The sequence below is a fragment of the Castor canadensis genome, chromosome 2 (genome assembly GCF_047511655.1).
Source record: "Castor canadensis chromosome 2, mCasCan1.hap1v2, whole genome shotgun sequence".
Taxonomy (NCBI): domain Eukaryota; kingdom Metazoa; phylum Chordata; class Mammalia; order Rodentia; family Castoridae; genus Castor; species Castor canadensis.
Genome location: NC_133387.1, coordinates 30,994,234 through 31,012,622, shown reverse-complemented (window position 1 = coordinate 31,012,622; position 18,389 = coordinate 30,994,234).

Here is an 18,389-nt window from a genome sequence, read left to right as displayed (position 1 = left end):
TATATATATATATAGTTAAAGATGGGAATAAATCAGCATAAGCACATGTGTGGAATGTCCCATGTTACCTAACAAGACTGTCAATCACACATGTCAATTATCCTAGCCACAGATGTGAAGACTGCTTTTTTTTTTCCAGTTTTTTGCCCTTAAAATTTATAAATTGCCCTTTAAGCAAAGAGACCAATACTTCATGTGCCACCTGGCCAGAGCCCACCATTCTTTCTTTTGCAGTGCCTCTTTTCTTTTTCTTTTAATAAAGTTTGCTACTGCTTTGCAGTGTGCCTCTGTCCAGTTCTCTGTTTGAGAGGCAAGTACCTGAGATCTTCTTGACCAGGGTTTCCTTAGACAACCCAAGGTAACATGTTTGGCAAGCCAGCCAAAAATGCCATCTCCACTGCCTGCTTTCACTGAACTAAGTTTCTTTCTTGTGCCTGATTTCTTTTTCACTATGGGATGTCAGGATCCACCAGACCCTTCACTTTTCTGATCACCACAATTTTATGGCTGCTGCCAGGAGGTGACTTCCCCATTCCCTACTTATAAGGAACATGCAAGTCATATTCCAATGGAAGCCAAAGGGGAATGGGCCTAGGATGCACCAACAGGAAAGAGCAAAAGTCTGCTTTTGGCACTGGCTCCTACCAAGCAACCACTCCCTTTCCCCCAGCCTGGCTCTGGCCAACAGGGAAACTGGACTAGGGAGAGAGCAGAGAATGCCTCCTTCTTTCCCTTTTGGAAATTAGGAATTAATAACATCTCCATGGTACCCAGGCAGTCTCCTCAGGCCAAGTTCCCTCAGGAGCACTGGCAATGAGCAACAGAACAGACTCAGAGCATAATCAATGCCTGGGCACCTTTTCACAGGCATCTGCAGAGGGAGAGTGACAGCTGTGGGGATGGAAACTTCAAAGAGGAGGAAGGCCATGGGCTATTGGACATTTAGATTGCCTCAAATGTTTCATCATTGTTAGTAATAATGTGATGAAACCCTTATAGTGTTAGATAATCTTCTAGAAAAATACAGGGGAGAGTAATAGGAGTATTGAAGATATAGAAAATGACATAATTTGGAGGAAAAAACAATTCCCATATTTTAGACTGGGTTTTATGCTATGACTCTGATAATTTAACATAGTTACACTCACTCATTCTTTCTACCAACAGTTTGGAGACCATGTCTCCAATGTCTGGAAATGTAGAGAATTTTCCTAATATTGGAATGAACTGTTCTTATGACTCACTCCTGAAATTGTATTGGACATCTATCAGTTATGATTGTCTAACTTCTTTTTTTTTTTTTTTTTTTTTTTCATTTTTCTTTTATTATTCATGTGTGCATACAAGGCTTGGTTCATTTCTCCCCCCTGCCCCCACCCCCTCCCTTACCACCCACTCCGCCCCCTCCCTCTCCCCCCCTCAATACCCAGCAGAAACTATTTTGCCCTTATCTCTAATTTTGTTGTAGAGAGAGTATAAGCAATAATAGGAAGGAACAAGGGGTTTTGCTGGTTGAGATAAGGATAGCTGTACAGGGCATTGACTCACATTGATTTCCTGTGTGTGGGTGTTACCTTCTAGGTTAATTCTTTTTGATCTAACCTTTTCTCTAGTTCCTGGTCCCCTTTTCCTATTGGCCTCAGTTGCTTTAAGGTATCTGCTTTAGTTTCTCTGCGTTAAGGGCAACAAATGCTAGCTAGTTTTTTAGGTGTCTTACCTATCCTCACCCCTCCCTTGTGTGCTCTCGCTTTTATCATGTGCTCATAGTCCAATCCCCTTGTTGTGTTTGCCCTTGATCTAATGTCCACATATGAGGGAGAACATACGATTTTTGGTCTTTTGAGCCAGGCTAACCTCACTCAGAATGATGTTCTCCAATTCCATCCATTTACCAGCGAATGATAACATTTCGTTCTTCTTCATGGCTGCATAAAATTCCATTGTGTATAGATACCACATTTTCTTAATCCATTCGTCAGTGCTGGGGCATCTTGGCTGTTTCCATAACTTGGCTATTGTGAATAGTGCCGCAATAAACATGGATGTGCAGGTGCCTCTGGAGTAACAGTCTTTTGGGTATATCCCCAAGAGTGGTATTGCTGGATCAAATGGTAGATCGATGTCCATCTTTTTAAGTAGCCTCCAAATTTTTTTCCAGAGTGGTTGTACTAGTCTACATTCCCACCAACAGTGTAAAAGGGTTCCTTTTTCCCCGCATCCTCGCCAACACCTGTTGTTGGTGGTGTTGCTGATGATGGCTATTCTAACAGGGGTGAGGTGGAATCTTAGTGTGGTTTTAATTTGCATTTCCTTTATTGCTAGAGATGGTGAGCATTTTTTCATGTGTTTTCTGGCCATTTGAATTTCTTCTTTTGAGAAAGTTCTGTTTAGTTCACATGCCCATTTCTTTATTGGTTCATTAGTTTTGGGAGAATTTAGTTTTTTAAGTTCCCTGTATATTCTGGTTATCAGTCCTTTGTCTGATGTATAATTGGCAAATATTTTCTCCCACTCTGTGGGTGTTCTCTTCAGTTTAGAGACCATTTCTTTTGATGAACAGAAGCTTTTTAGTTTTATGAGGTCCCATTTATCTATGCTATCTCTTAGTTGCTGTGCTGCTGGGGTTTCATTGAGAAAGTTTTTACCTATACCTACTAACTCCAGAGTATTTCCTACTCTTTCTTGTATCAACTTAAGAGTTTGGGGTCTGATATTAAGATCCTTGATCCATTTTGAGTTAATCTTGGTATAGGGTGATATACATGGATCTAGTTTCAGTTTTTTGCAGACTGCTAACCAGTTTTCCCAGCAGTTTTTGTTGAAGAGGCTGCTATTTCTCCATCGTATATTTTTAGCTCCTTTGTCAAAGATAAGTTGCTCATAGTTGTGTGGCTTCATATCTGGATCCTCTATTCTGTTCCACTGGTCTTCATGTCTGTTTTTGTGCCAGTACCATGCTGTTTTTATTGTTATTGCTTTGTAATATAGTTTGAAGTCAGGTATTGTGATACCTCCTGCATTGTTCTTTTGACTGAGTATTGCCTTGGCTATTCGTGGCCTCTTGTGTTTCCATATAAATTTCACAGTAGATTTTTCAATCTCTTTAATGAATGTCATTGGAATTTTGATGGGAATTGCATTAAACATGTAGATTACTTTGGGGAGTATTGACATTTTTACTATGTTGATTCTACCAATCCATGAGCATGGGAGATCTCTCCACTTTCTATAGTCTTCCTCAATCTCTTTCTTCAGAAGTGTATAGTTTTCCTTGTAGAGGTCTTTCACATCTTTTGTTAGGTTTACACCTAGGTATTTGATTTTTTTTGAGGCTATTGTAAATGGAATTGTTTTCATACATTCTTTTTCCGTTTGCTCATTGTTAGTGTATAGAAATGCTAATGATTTTTCTATGTTGATTTTATATCCTGCTACTTTGCTATAGCTATTAATGATGTCTAGAAGCTTCTGAGTAGAGTTTTTTGGGTCTTTAAGGTATAGGATCATGTCGTCTGCAAATAGGGATATTTTGACAGTTTCTTTACCTATTTGTATTCCTTTTATTCCTTCTTCTTGCCTAATTGCTCTGGCTAGGAATTCTAGTACTATGTTGAATAGGAGTGGAGATAGTGGGCATCCTTGTCTGGTTCCTGATTTTAGAGGGAACGGTTTTAATTTTTCTCCGTTAAGTATAATGCTGGCTGTAGGTTTGTCATATATAGCTTTTATAATGTTGAGGAAATTTCCTTCTATTCCTAGTTTTCTTAGAGCTTTTATCATGAAATGATGTTGGATCTTATCAAAGGCTTTTTCTGCGTCTATTGAGATGATCAAGTGGTTTTTGTCTTTGCTTCTGTTAATGTGGTTTATTACGTTTATTGATTTTCGTATGTTGAACCACCCCTGCTTCCCTGGGATGAAGCCTACCTGGTCGTGGTGGATAATCTTTTTGATGTGTTGCTGAATTCGGTTTGCCATTATTTTGTTGAGGATTTTTGCATCAATGTTCATTAAGGAGATTGGCCTATAGTTCTCCTTTTTGGAGGTGTCTTTGCCTGGTTTTGGGATAAGTGTAATAGTGGCTTCATAAAATGTGTTTGGCAGTTTTCCTTCCCTTTCTATTTCATGGAACAGTTTAAGGAGGGTTGGTATCAGTTCTTCTTTAAAGGTCTGATAGAATTCAGCAGAGAATCCATCAGGTCCTGGACTTTTCTTTTTGGGGAGACTCTTGATTGCTGCTTCAATTTCATTTTGTGTTATAGGTCTATTCAGGTGATTAATTTCCTCTTGGTTCAGTTTTGGATGATCATATGTATCTAGAAATCTGTCCATTTCTTTTAGATTTTCAAATTTATTTGAATATAGGTTCTCAAAGTAGTCTCTGATGATTTCCTGGATTTCCATGGTGTTTGTTGTTATCTCCCCTTTTGCATTCCTGATTCTACTAATTTGGGTTTTTTCTCTCCTCATTTTAGTCAGGTTTGCCAGGGGTCTATCGATCTTGTTTATTTTTTCAAAGAACCAACTTTTTGTTTCATTAATTCTTTGTATGGTTTTTTTGGTTTCTATTTCGTTGATTTCAGCTCTTATTTTTATTATTTCTCTCCTTCTATTTGTTTTGGGATTTGCTTGTTCTTGTTTTTCTAGGAGTTTGAGATGTATCATTAGGTCATTGATTTGGGATCTTTCAATCTTTTTAATATATGCACTCATGGCTATAAACTTTCCTCTCAAGACTGCCTTAGCTGTGTCCCATAGGTTCCGGTAGGTTGTGTTTTCATTTTCATTGACTTCTAGGAACTTTTTAATTTCCTCTTTTATTGCATCGATGATCCATTCTTCATTAAGTAATGAGTTATTTAGTTTCCAGCTGTTTGCATGTTTTTTGTCTTTACTTTTGTTGTTGAGTTCTACTTTTACTGCATTGTGGTCAGATAGTATGCACGGTATTATTTCTATTTTCTTATATTTGCTGAGGCTTGCTTTGTGCCCTAGGATATGATCTATTTTGGAGAAGGTTCCATGGGCTGCTGAGAAGAATGTATATTGTGTAGAGGTTGGATGAAATGTTCTGTAGACATCTACTAGGTCCACTTGATCTATTGCATATTTTAGATCTTGGATTTCTTTATTGAGTTTTTGTTTGGATGACCTATCTATTGATGATAATGGAGTGTTAAAGTCTCCCACAACCACTGTGTTGGCGTTTATATATGCTTTTAGGTCTTTTAGGGTATGTTTGATGAAATTGGGTGCGTTGACATTGGGTGCGTACAGATTGATGATTATTATTTCCTTTTGGTCTATTTCCCCTTTTATTAGTATGGAATGTCCTTCTTTGTCTCGTTTGATCAATGTAGGTTTGAAGTCTACTTTGTCAGAGATAAGTATTGCTACTCCTGCTTGTTTTCGGGGGCCATTAGCTTGGTAAATCTTCTTCCAGCCTTTCATCCTAAGCATATGCTTATTTCTGTCGGTGAGATGAGTCTCCTGTAAGCAACAAATTGTTGGATCTTCTTTTTTAATCCATTTTGTCAAACGGTGTCTTTTGATGGGTGAATTAAGTCCATTGACATTAAGTGTTAGTACTGATAGGTATGTGGTGATTCCTGCCATTTAGTTATCTTAGTTGTTTGAAGGTTTGATTGTGTGTACCTAACTTGATGTTACTCTCTACTGTCTTGCTTTTTCTTATCCTGTGGTTTGGTGTTGCCTGCCTTTTCATGGTTAAGTTGGGTGTCACTTTCTGTGTGCAGGATCCCTTGCAGAATCTTTTGTAATGGTGGCTTTGTGGTCACATATTGTTTTAGTTTCTGCTTATCATGGAAGACTTTTATTGCTCCATCTATTTTGAATGATAGCTTTGCTGGGTAGAGTATCCTGGGGTTGAAGTTATTTTCATTCAGTGCCCGGAAGATCTCACCCCACGCTCTTCTTGCTTTTAATGTTTCTGTTGAGAAGTCTGCTGTGATTTTGATGGGTTTACCTTTGTATGTTACTTGTTTTTTCTCTCTTGCAGCCTTCAATATTCTTTCCTTAGTTTCTGAACTTGTTGTTTTAATGATGATATGTCGTGGAGTAGTTCTATTTTGATCTGGTCTGTTTGGTGTCCTGGAGGCCTCTTGCATCTGTATGGGAATATCTTTCTCTAGATTTGGGAAAATTTCCATTATTATTTTGTTGAATATATTACGCATTCCCTTCGCTTGCACCTCTTCTCCTTCTTCGATGCCCATGATTCTCAAGTTTGGTCTTTTGATGGAGTCGGTGAGTTCTTGCATTTTCTTTTCACAGGTCTTGAGTTGTTTAATTAATAGTTCTTCAGTTTTTCCTTTAATTACCATTTCATCTTCAAGTTCTGAGATTCTGTCTTCTGTTTGTTCTATTCTGCTGGATTGGCTTTCCGTTTTGTTTTGCAGTTCTGTTTCGTTCTTTTTTCTGAGGTTTTCCATATCCTGGCTGTTTTCTTCTTTATTGTTGTCTATTTTTGTCCTGAGTTCATTTATCCATTTATTCATTGTGTTCTCTCTTTCACTTTGGTGTTTATACAGTGCTTCTATGGTTTCCTTTATTTCTTCTTTTGCTTTTTCAAATTCTCTATTTTTATTGTCTTGGAATTTCTTGAGTGTCTCCTGTACATTTTGGTTGACCCTATCCAGTATCATCTCTATAAAATTCTCATTGAGTACTTGTAGTATGTCTTCTTTTAAATTATTCTTGTAGGCTTCATTGGGTCCTTTGGCATAGTTTATCTTCATTTTGTTGGAGTCTGGCTCTGAGTTTCTGTTCTCTTCATTCCCCTCTGGTTCCTGTACTAATTTTTTGCTGTGGGGAAACTGGTTTCCTTGTTTTTTCTGTCTTCCTGTCATTGTCCTTGGTGTTGTTACTGTCCCTGTACTGTGTGTAATTAAGTATTTTCTAGCTTGTAATAATAACAATGGTAATATTGAGAACGGAAGAGTGAGCTGAGATGGAAAGCAAGAAGTTAAAGAAAAGGGGAAAACAAATATACAGACAAGAGGGAGAAAGCAGAACAAGGTATCAGACAAGAGAGTTTCAAAGGTATAAACAGGGAGTGTTAGTGTACTAATCGACAGTAAGCTGAACAGACAATAGAGAGACAGAGAGAGGATTGAAAAATCAAAGATAAAAAAAATAAAAAATAAGTATATGAAAGTAATATCTATTTATAAAAATGAATTAAAATAAAATGGAAAATAGGAAATTAAAAAAAAAACCAAAAAACCAAAAAACTTCCAAGTTTATATGCAATGCAATTTCAGTCTTAATAATTTGGATGTCCGTCTCAATCTCCAGTCCTGGAGTTGGTGCCTCAGATGTTGTTCTGTAGTTGTCTCATCAAAGGGGATGCATAAAGTAGAACAAAACTACACTCCCACACACACAGAAGAAAAAAAAAAAAAAAAAAGCCCCACCAAGTGTCCCCAGTTCAAATGCAATACAGTTTCAGTAAGTTTTTCGGCTTGCAGGTGTAATTCGGTTGTTCTCTCATCAAAGGTAGGGAGAAAAAGAAAAAAAAGCGTCTGGAGGCAGTTCTGAGAGTGGTATCTGCAACTGTGGCTTGCCTGCCTGCTGCTCTCAGCCTGTAGCTGGCGGCGTTATTTATGCAGATCTCTGGGGTGAGCTTAGCACTCACCTGGTCCCACAGGCTTTGTTTGCTCAGAGTTCTCCTGTGCGGGAGAGGGGGGCCTCTGCTACAGGCTTTTCCCTTTCCAAGCACTGGGAAAGGCGACACTGCCCGGCGTTGTCAGGTCTGCGTGTTTATTTACAGTTCACATGGGAAGTGGGTCTTCCCTCCTCTCACAAGCGTCCCCGCTCCTGGTTGCTGGCGCGCCCCGCTCCCGCCAGAGCCTCTCCGGCCCGCCTGGCTGGTTTCTTTACAGTCCCGGGAAGGCTTCCCTTCCCCCAATCTTCAGCGCTCAGGGCGCCCCACCCTCTTTCCAGCGTGTCTTAACTGTTCTTATTGCTTAGTACTCAGTTTCTCTTTTTTTCCCCGGTGGAGGTCAGTCTGTCCAGGGGGCTATGCTGCTCTGGCCCAGGCTTGTCTGTGGGGGAACCGCGGTACCGCGAAGCTCACCTGGTCCGCGTCTTCCCAAGCCGTATGGGCGCCGGCCACTGGCGGCCCCAGGGGCCTCCTCGGTTCTCCGTTTAACGTGAAGTGAAGATTCTCTGCGCCGGCTGGAGATGTGGAGGAGTCAAAGTTATGCCTTTTCTCGGTGATTATGCCTGCAAAGTGTGTCTCCAGCGTCTCTCCAAGATTTCACTATAGGAGGGTCGCTTTCTGCTTCCTACCTCTAGCCGCCATCTTGGAATCTCTCTCGATTGTCTAACTTCTAATACCCTTCTTCATTTTGATAATTTCATCTGTTATCAGTTGTGTTTTCCCAAGATGGAAAGCAGAAAATGCATCATCTTAGGTTGTAACTTTGACTAACTCTGCAACTTTATACCCAGCAACTGAACACAAAAGAAGAATGATAGAAAACTTCCTTCCTTATCAGAATACAGAGGTAATGAGAAATTATCTAGTGACAGTCTTGGAAGATAGGAAGATGGGAGAGAAACATGATCACATAGCAGCAGCTCCCAACAAGCTTCCCAAATGCATGCACTACAGGAGGATCATAAAGCATTCTGCCAAGACTTAGATTAGCTGTGGTTTGTCCCTTGCTCCTGAGATCTGTGTGGATGAGCACAAGGTTGTTAAATACCAACAGAGAGCTGTTTCAGTGGAGAGCCACCTTGTGGCAAGTTCATTATTTTGGATCTTTTCCATCATTTTAGAAGAGGACCTCTGTCCTCATAGATGTTCACTGTGGATTTAGATTTGTCTAAATCCTGCCAGCAATATTACACTAACTTTACTGTAAGTGAGCATTTACTTATTGTAATATCTGTGGTGAAATGAATAGCATGGGAAATATCTGTACCTATTCATTGAAAGAGTTTGTCTAAGATTGATATTATTTCTTCCCTAATGTTTGCAAATTTTAACTTCTGATGCTTCAAAGGAATATGGCTTTCTTTTTTGAAGTAATTGTTGCAATTTCTTCAATAGGTTTAGGGAAATGCTTATTTATACCCTTTCTTGTATTAGTTTTGGTGTGGAGAGCAGAGTATGAAAAGCCTATGTGAACATGACACAAGCACAGCTATGTCAGATAATCTGCAGACTGGGATTTGGCACAGTCCCCAGCTGCAGAAGATGTGAGGGCAAAATGCAGCACAGCTGCAAGATGTTTATGTCCAGAGAGTAGTGATCACAGGTTCCCCCTGTTCCTAATACTACAATGCTACACTGCCCTGTGAACTATGTTCTACTTCCTGGTTTGCCACTGTTTATAATAAACTCACTGGAGATGGTGGGGGTGGTTGTTGGTCTCCATAAGAGTGTCCAGCCCACCTGGCCCCAGCTTTCTGCATGTTTGTCTTCTGTCTTTTGTCCTTTCTCAATCTCTGTCGCTCCCAGTTAGATTTCTAGGATAAGCCCACGCAGGCTGCAATAGATGGCACTCGAACAGGGACCTAACTACAGGAGAACTTAAAGCCTGAGATGAGGAGACACTCTCTGAGAAGCATACATGTAATAGAAAAGAAGTAAGGTGAGAGTGAATTGAATACAGTCAGGTGTAAAAACATGGGACAGTACAAGTCTAAGAACTGAAAACTCTATATACAGGCTTTCAAAGCTATGCTAAAGATTAGGGGAAGCAGGGTCAGGTCACTTCAGCTTATGCGGTTTTTAGATTTTGTACAGGATACTTGCCTGTGGTTCCCTGAGGAAGGCCCTATAAATTTAGAAACATGGATCAAGAGAGATGGGCTAAGGGTGTGATGTACGGCTGAGGGGCTGGAATGCATGCCCATTTTTACTTTTGGTTTGTGGTCTATGTTTAGAGATTGTTTGGAGCCTACTCCCTCACATAAACAAAGATTTTCCCCCTTTGTATCTGAGCTGGGATGTTGGACTCACCCCTTACAACCAGTCATACAGGAGTGTGAGAGACAGTGATCCTTGAAGGAACAAGATGCTGCAGACAATGCAGTGGCTGAGCCATCAGCTCCAGCTTAAAAGGATAAGTTTTCACATAAAACCAAAATTCAGCCCAAAGATGATTCTGAGTCTGATTCAGTGTCAGAAGGGAGGGTCAGGAGGACACTCTGGCTCAAGTACTGGGAACCATGAATTTGGGGTTACCTCCATGGGCTAAGAGAATTCCTCCTCTTACTAAGAGTCCCCTACAGGCTGCCTTGCAGACAGCTCATAGTCAAGGAGAAGATACAGCTGGTTTTAGGGTTTACCCTGTGCTTGAGAGACTGGACCCTAACAACCCTGGCATGCAACAGAAGTTTCATGAAAATATGCCATTTAAAACTTTTAAGGAGGTAAAACAAGCCTGTGCAATGTATGGCCCTACAGCCCCATTTACACTGGGGCTATTACAGAGTGTGGTAGGAGATACTGCTCTGCCTCCGGACGACTGGACAGGGCTGGCTAAAGCATGCCTCTTTCCAGGTGATTACTTGCTATGGAAAACAGATTTTACAGTTATGTCAGGAGCAAGCAAAGTGTAATTTGGCCAATGGAGTGCATATCACTGCAGATATGCTCATGGGAAGAGGACATTTTGAAGGCATAGATAATCAATTACAGTATCCCCTTCAGGCTTATCAGCAGATTGCCATCTCAGGCAAAGGGCTACCCGTTAAAGGAGAAAAGACTTTGGAATTAACTAGCATTCTCCAAGTTATCAGTGAGCCATATCAAGAGTTTGTGGCATGCCTGCTGCAAAACATAGGCAGGACAATGGTGGATACAGAAGCTGGAAACATACTGGTAAAACAGCTGGCTATTGAGAATGCTATAAGTCCTGTAAGAAAGCCCTTTGGCCATATAGAAAAAGAGCTACTTTGCAGGAAATGGTTAGAATTTGTGCGGATATGGGGCTGAGTCACATCCAGGTTATAGCCTTAGCTGTTGCCTTAAAGGAAGTATTCTACCATGGAGGAAGAAAAAAAAGGAGTATGTTTTTCCTGTGGAAAAGAGGGACATTTTTCTAGGGAGTGTCGGAATAAACCCGGAATACAGCTAGGTATCTTGGGGTCTGTCACTGGGCCACTGACTGGTGCCAATGTGCCCAGAGCTTGATTCCCTGGGATATGCCCTTGGTGTCAAAGGGGAAAACTTTGGGCAAATGAATGCCACTCCAAAATAGATATAGATGAGCAACAGGGAAAATTCCAATGGGTCCTGCTCTGGCCCCATCAAATAGTGGGGCAATCACTATGCAGGCTCCTAACCAATACCCACCATTGAAAACCTCTTTTGTGCCACCCCAGGAAGTGCAGGACTGGACCTCTGTCCCACCTCCTGATACATATTAACACCTGATTTAGGAGTGCAAGTTATCTTTACAGGGTCTATGGCTCTCTGCCCCAGGGCACAGTGTGGTTAATATTAGGGAAAAGTAGTAGACCAAAAGGGGAATTACAGGTTTATCCAGGTATGATTGTTGAAGACTATAATGGGGAAATCAAGATAACGGCCCAGACACCAGGTGCCTGGAGGAAAAAATAGCTCAACTAGTTATTCTCCCAAATGTGAAGATAGGCAAGGTGTTAACTTACACCTTATGGAGAGATGGAGGATTCAGTTCTTCTGATCATGCCTACTGGGTACAACAAGTAACAAAAGACAGGCCAGAAATGACCTTGTTTTTAAATGAAAAATGGTTTTTGGGACTTTTGGACTCTGTAATTGCTGCTAGACATTGGCCAGAAAGTTGGCCTTGTCAACCCTCTGCTGCTGATCTGCAGGGGGTAGGGGCTACTCATGGCCCCCTCCAGACTGCTCAGTAGATCTGTTGGAGGGATGAAGAGGGACACTCAAGGCTTTTTGCTCCTTATGTCTTAGACAATTTTCCAGTCAAACTGTGGGGAAGAGATGTATTAGAAGGTATGGGAGCCATACTCTGCAGTCCTAATAGTGTGGTCTCTCACCAAATGTTTCAACAGAGCTATAATCCTTTTAGTGGATTGGGAAAATATCAACAAGTTAGGTCACATCCTGTACAACCTCTTTAGGGAAACTAGGAAGGATGGGGCTAGGATATCAGTCTAGGCAGCATTTTCAGTAGGGGCCCTGGTCCAACAAACTAAATACTCCCCTTTAAAACATGCAGCCCTGATCACTTTGCTCTCAATAGATTCAGTCTGGGTGGACCAGTGGCTCTCAACAGGGGAGAAATTGGCTGCAGCCACAGCTCTGGTGGAGGAACAATTAAAGGCAGGGCATATTGAGCCTACCCATATCACTTTGTCTACTCCAATTTTTGTGATTAGAAAAAAGTTTGGGAAGGTGGAGGCTTTTACAGGATTTAAGAGCTGTCAACAGACTAATGCAGCCAATGGGAGCACTCCAGCCTGGCCTTCCCTCACCCACAGCTATTCCATTAGATTTTTGTCTCTGTACTCTTGATCTTAAAGAGGTCTCATCCCTCCCCATCCAAAAGACAGAGAAAAGTTTGCTTTTACTTTATCATTGCCAAATCATCATGCCCCTGGACATGCTGATTTTACTGGACAATGCTGCCCAATAATCCCACTGTGTGTCAGGAATTGTTGCTGTGGCAATAGAACCTACATGCCATAGGTGTACAGAACTTATATTCCTCATTGTATGGACAATATTCTGATGAGTCATCCCAGTAAATCTATACTTCTACTAATCTTTTTTTTTTATTATTGCTATAATGCAACAATTTTTTTATTATTTTTTTAATTTTTTAAAATTTTTCTTTTATTATTCATATGTGCATACAAGGATTGGTTCATTTCTCCCCACTACCCCCACCCCCTCCCTTACCACCCACTCCGCCCCCTCCCTCTCCCCCCCCTCAATACCCAGCAGAAACTATTTTGCCCTTATTTCTAATTTTGTTGTAGAGAGAGTATAAGCAATAATAGGAAGGAACAAGGGTTTTTGCTGGTTGAGATAAGGATAGCTATACAGGGCATTGACTCACATTGATTTCCTGTGCGTGGGTGTTACCTTCTAGGTTAATTCTTTTTGATCTAACCTTTTCTCTAGTTCCTGTTCCCCTTTTCCTATTGGCCTCAGTTGCTTTAAGGTATCTGCTTTAGTTTCTCTGCGTTAAGGGCAACAAATGCTAGCTAGTTTTTTAGGTGTCTTACCTATCCTCATCCCTCCCTTGTGTGCGCTCGCTTTTATCATGTGCTCATAGTCCAATCCCCTTGTTGTGTTTGCCTTTGATCTAATGTCCACATATGAGGGAGAACATACGATTTTTGGTTTTTTGAGCCAGGCTAACCTCACTCAGAATGATGTTCTCCAATTCCATTCATTTACCAGCGAATGATAACATTTCGTTCTTCTTCATGGCTGCATAAAATTCCATTGTGTATAGATACCACATTTTCTTAATCCATTCGTCAGTGCTGGGGCATCTTGGCTGTTTCCATAACTTGGCTATTGTGAATAGTGCCGCAATAAACATGGATGTGCAGGTGCCTCTGGAGTAACACTCTTTTGGGTATATCCCCAAGAGTGGTATTGCTGGATCAAATGGTAGGTCGATGTCCAGCTTTTTAAGTAGCCTCCAAATTTTTTTCCAGAGTGGTTGTACTAGTCTACATTCCCACCAACAGTGTAAGAGGGTTCCTTTTTCCCTGCATCCTCACCAACACCTGTTGTTGGTGGTGTTGCTGATGATGGCTATTCTAACAGGGGTGAGGTGGAATCTTAGCGTGGTTTTAATTTGCATTTCCTTTATTGCTAGAGATGGTGAGCATTTTTTCATGTGTTTTCTGGCCATTTGAATTTCTTCTTTTGAGAAAGTTCTATTTAGTTCACACGCCCATTTCTTTATTGGTTCATTAGTTTTGGGAGAATTTAGTTTTTTAAGTTCCCTATATATTCTGGTTATCAGTCCTTTGTCTGATGTATAGTTGGCAAATATTTTCTCCCACTCTGTGGGTGTTCTCTTCAGTTTAGAGACCATTTCTTTTGATGAACAGAAGCTTTTTAGTTTTATGAGGTCCCATTTATCTATGCTATCTCTTAGTGCTGTGCTGCTGGGGTTTCATTGAGAAAGTTCTTACCTATACCTACTAACTCCAGAGTATTTCCTACTCTTTCTTGTATCAACTTAAGAGTTTGGGGTCTGATATTAAGATCCTTGATCCATTTTGAGTTAATCTTGGTATAGGGTGATATACATGGATCTAGTTTCAGTTTTTTGCAGACTGCTAACCAGTTTTCCCAGCAGTTTTTGTTGAAGAGGCTGCTATTTCTCCATCGTATATTTTTAGCTCCTTTATCAAAGATAAGTTGCTTATAGTTGTGTGGCTTCATATCTGGATCTTCTATTCTGTTCCACTGGTCTTCATGTCTGTTTTTGTGCCAGTACCATGCTGTTTTTATTGTTATTGCTTTGTAATATAGTTTGAAGTCAGGTATTGTGATACCTCCTGCATTGTTCTTTTGACTGAGTATTGCCTTGGCTATTCGTGGCCTCTTGTGTTTCCATATAGATTTAACAGTAGATTTTTCAATCTCTTTAATGAATGTCATTGGAATTTTGATGGGAATTGCATTAAACATGTAGATTACTTTGGGGAGTATTGACATTTTTACTATGTTGATTCTACCTACTTCTACTAATCTTGGCAGATCTTACAAAGGATCTTGTGGCCTGGGGGTTGTGCATTGCCCCAGAAAAGGTACAAAAAATGCCTCCTTTTCAATACTTAAGGCAAGTTATCAATGGACACTTGATCCATCCTCAAAAAGTAGAGATCAAGAAGGACAATTTAAGAACTTTAAATGATTTACAAAAACTGCTGGGAGCTATTAATTAGCTTAGACCCTCTCTAAAATGTACCACTGACAACTTATCTCCTCTTTTTCAACCACTCAAGGGTGGTTCGCTTTGAGAACTTACAGAGGATGCCTGAAAGGCATGGTTAAAATGGTAGAGAGAGCAATTACTACTGCCCAGCTTCAGCACTGGGATCCACAGCAGCCTGTTCAATTACTGATTTTACACTCTCCATCAATGCCAACGGGAGCACTCTGGCAATTGTAGGGGGTGTTGGAAGGGTTACCCTTGGGTCACTCTCCTGCTAAGGTTCTTACACCATAGCATGAGCTGGTAGCTAGGCTGATTGTTGAGGGATGCACTTATTGTTGGGGCATGAGCCCAGTAATATTGTCCCATTTTTGAAATATCAACAGCATTGGTTATAGCAATTTTCAGACTTATGGCAGTCTGCACTGGTTAATTTTCTGGGACGGTTGGTGAACATCTCCTGCATTCAAAACTTTTACAGTTTGCCTCCCTTCACACATTTACCTTTCCAAAAATTATTCTATCTTCCCCTCTGTCAGAAGCTGTCACAATTTTCACTGTTGCTTCTGGGCGTGGTGTGCTGCCTATTACACCAAAGGTTGCCACAAAGTTGAACAAACTGTTTTTGCCCTCACTCAAAGGGAGGAGCTTTATGCTGTTGTCATGGTCCTCAGGGACTTTCCACAACAACCTATCAATCTATACAGTGACAGTGACTATGTGGTAGGTGTTTTACGTGCATTGAAACTGCTTATATTGGCCATACTAGTAGTGAAGAGTTATTTGATCTTTTCTTTCAGTTTCGTAGTCTGGTGTGAACTCGCCTCTATCCCTGTTTTGTGAGCCATTTGCACTCACATTCTAATCTTCCTGGCCCACTTGCTGATGGTAATGCCAGGGCAGATAACCTAGTCTCTGGGCTTGCTTTGGGCTTGCCGGTGCAAACTGCTGCACCTGTAGAAGCTGGGCATCTTCTACTAAGCTTCTACTAAACCATGCTTTGTACCATCAAAATGCTTCAGCCTTGCATAGGCAATTTCACCTTACCAGGGAAGAGGCTCGACAAATCATTAAATCATGTCAGCAGTGTGTCACATGTTTGCCACAAGTGCCTGAGGGAGGTAACCACCAGGGCCTTCAGCCTGGAATCTTGTGGCAGATGGATGTTACACATGTTCCCTTCTTTAGCTGACAGTGCTGTGTTCATGTGTTAGTGGACACTTACTCAGGTTGTATTTATGCCTCTGAACACGCTGGTGAGGCCACTAAGCATGTCATCACTCATTGTTTGGCTGCCTTTGCCACCATGGGTAAACCCCAACAGCTCAGGACTGACAATGGCCCTGCATATACTTCAACTGCTTTTCACTGTTTCTGTGAGGCCTATCAGATACACCATACCACTGGCATTCCTTATATTCCTCAAGGGCAGGCCATAGAGGAATGCGGACATGCCACTCTCAAAATGCAATTAAAAATATTAAAAGAGGGAGATGAGGTACTCCCCTCCAGCTAACCAATTGCTTAAAGCTTTATATACCCTTAATTTTTTGAATTGCCCAGAACAGTGTTTAGCACCAGCTGAAAAGCATTGGCAACTGCAGGAGCTGACTGTCAGGCCTCAAGTTCTTTGGAAAGATGTGTGACTGTCTAATGGCATGGTCCTAGTCCTGTCCTGATGTGGGGTCAAGGGAATGCTTGTGTTTTTCCTGAAGGTGCAGAACACCCATTGTAGGTACCATCACAGTTTGTGAAGCCTCATGGACCCCCTGGTCCCAAAGATGAGAAGGCTGAGACTGGAAGACTCGCTCCAGGACAGGGAACTTCTGAGGTTGATTCCTCCACTGACCAGAGGGTGGCCAAGGAGATGGCCACTGGCGAGACAGATGTGAGACAGTGAGCCACTCACCTGGGGTCAAATTAAGAAACTAATGGACATGACTACAATGGTAACTAGTAGCCTGGGGATGGCTGGGAATCCTGCGGCCACATTGCTGGCAGCGCTGGTCATAATCACAATACAGGTGGGTGTTGTCCAGTTCAATGCATCTGGACTTTTATGCTCAGCCTGCCAATGGTACATCCTATCACTTGGCAGAGTCACCCTGTAGCTATCTTTGCTAATGCTGGGGTGTACATGGGAGGTCATTCCTCAGGACATGTGGCACCTCAATATAGTGATTATAACTTTGCAGAAATGTCTAGTTCCTTGCCCATATGTATGTCTTTTAATGGACTCAATGCCACAGAGCCCTATAATGCCACCCATATGCCTCCCTTACCGTGGTGCTCTGTTTATCAGGTAACCTGGAAATGTGGGATGACACCTTGGAGTGTCTTTTTCAAAATGTTTTATGTTCAACCTAGAGGGAAATGAAGTAATTTGTTGGTCTAAAAATGGTAGTGAGGAATCCAATAATACCAGGTTCTGGTACTTGTCAGTCCTGGGGCTATATGGTGGGACACTCAAAAGGGATTTATGGAAATTGGCAGCTGCAGTTGGCATGCTCAATCTCAAGAGTTGGTCACTGGCTGATCTGGATAGTGGAAAGGCTGAGAAGATTGGCTTACAGGCCTGTATCCAACACCTCTACACCTTGGTGACTGGTCATTTTGAGGTTGCCAAGGGAGAAGGGTTATATAGTATTACTTGCCAAGGGTGCAACCTTACTACCTGCATCTCCAGTCATAACAAGGACAAAGATATCCTGACTGTGGTCCAACCTCCCTATGCCCTAATGCCTACCAACAGTTTAGGAGATTGGTATGCTGATAAGAGGCTTACAGGTAGTTAAGGAAACAAAAGGGTTTTTGCTTAGAGAAAAGAGGATTGTGGGGCTAATTATAGCAGGCATTGCGGCCTTTGTTACCATGATAGCCACTGCTACCACAGCCTCAGTGGCATTGACTCAGGCTGTACAAAATGCTCACTACGTTAATAATTTGACCAAAAATGTTACTTATGCTTTAGAAGCTCAAATGCGGATTGATGACAAGAGGGATGTTTGCCTCAACATACTTGAGGCTGCAGTTATCACACTAGGCAATGAATTGGATGCCATGAAATATCAACAAGGGTTGTTATGCTGACTTTGACCATGTTTGTGTCACAGCCACACAATACAATGAATCAGAATTTTGCTGAGAAAAAATAAAAGCTCGTTTTATGGATGCATGGGAATGAAGCAATGATACTGTATTAAGGCAACAGATATTGGCCATGCAAAAGGGTTATGATCATGTTGTTTCTCCAGCTAATATTGCAAAAACTATCCTGGGTGAACTCAAGGGTTTTAATCCATTTAACTTGCTAAAGCACTCCTTCTGGTATTTGGCAGGATTGTTCATGTTTTCTTGTTCTTTCAGTTGGATGCTGCGTGGTGCAAAGACAGCTCCTTGGACTGAGGGTTGGGTTTCATTGGGAGCATTTAAGAAATAAAAAGGGGGGCGATGTGGAGAGTAGAGTAAGAGAAGCCTATGAGAACTTGACATGAGCAC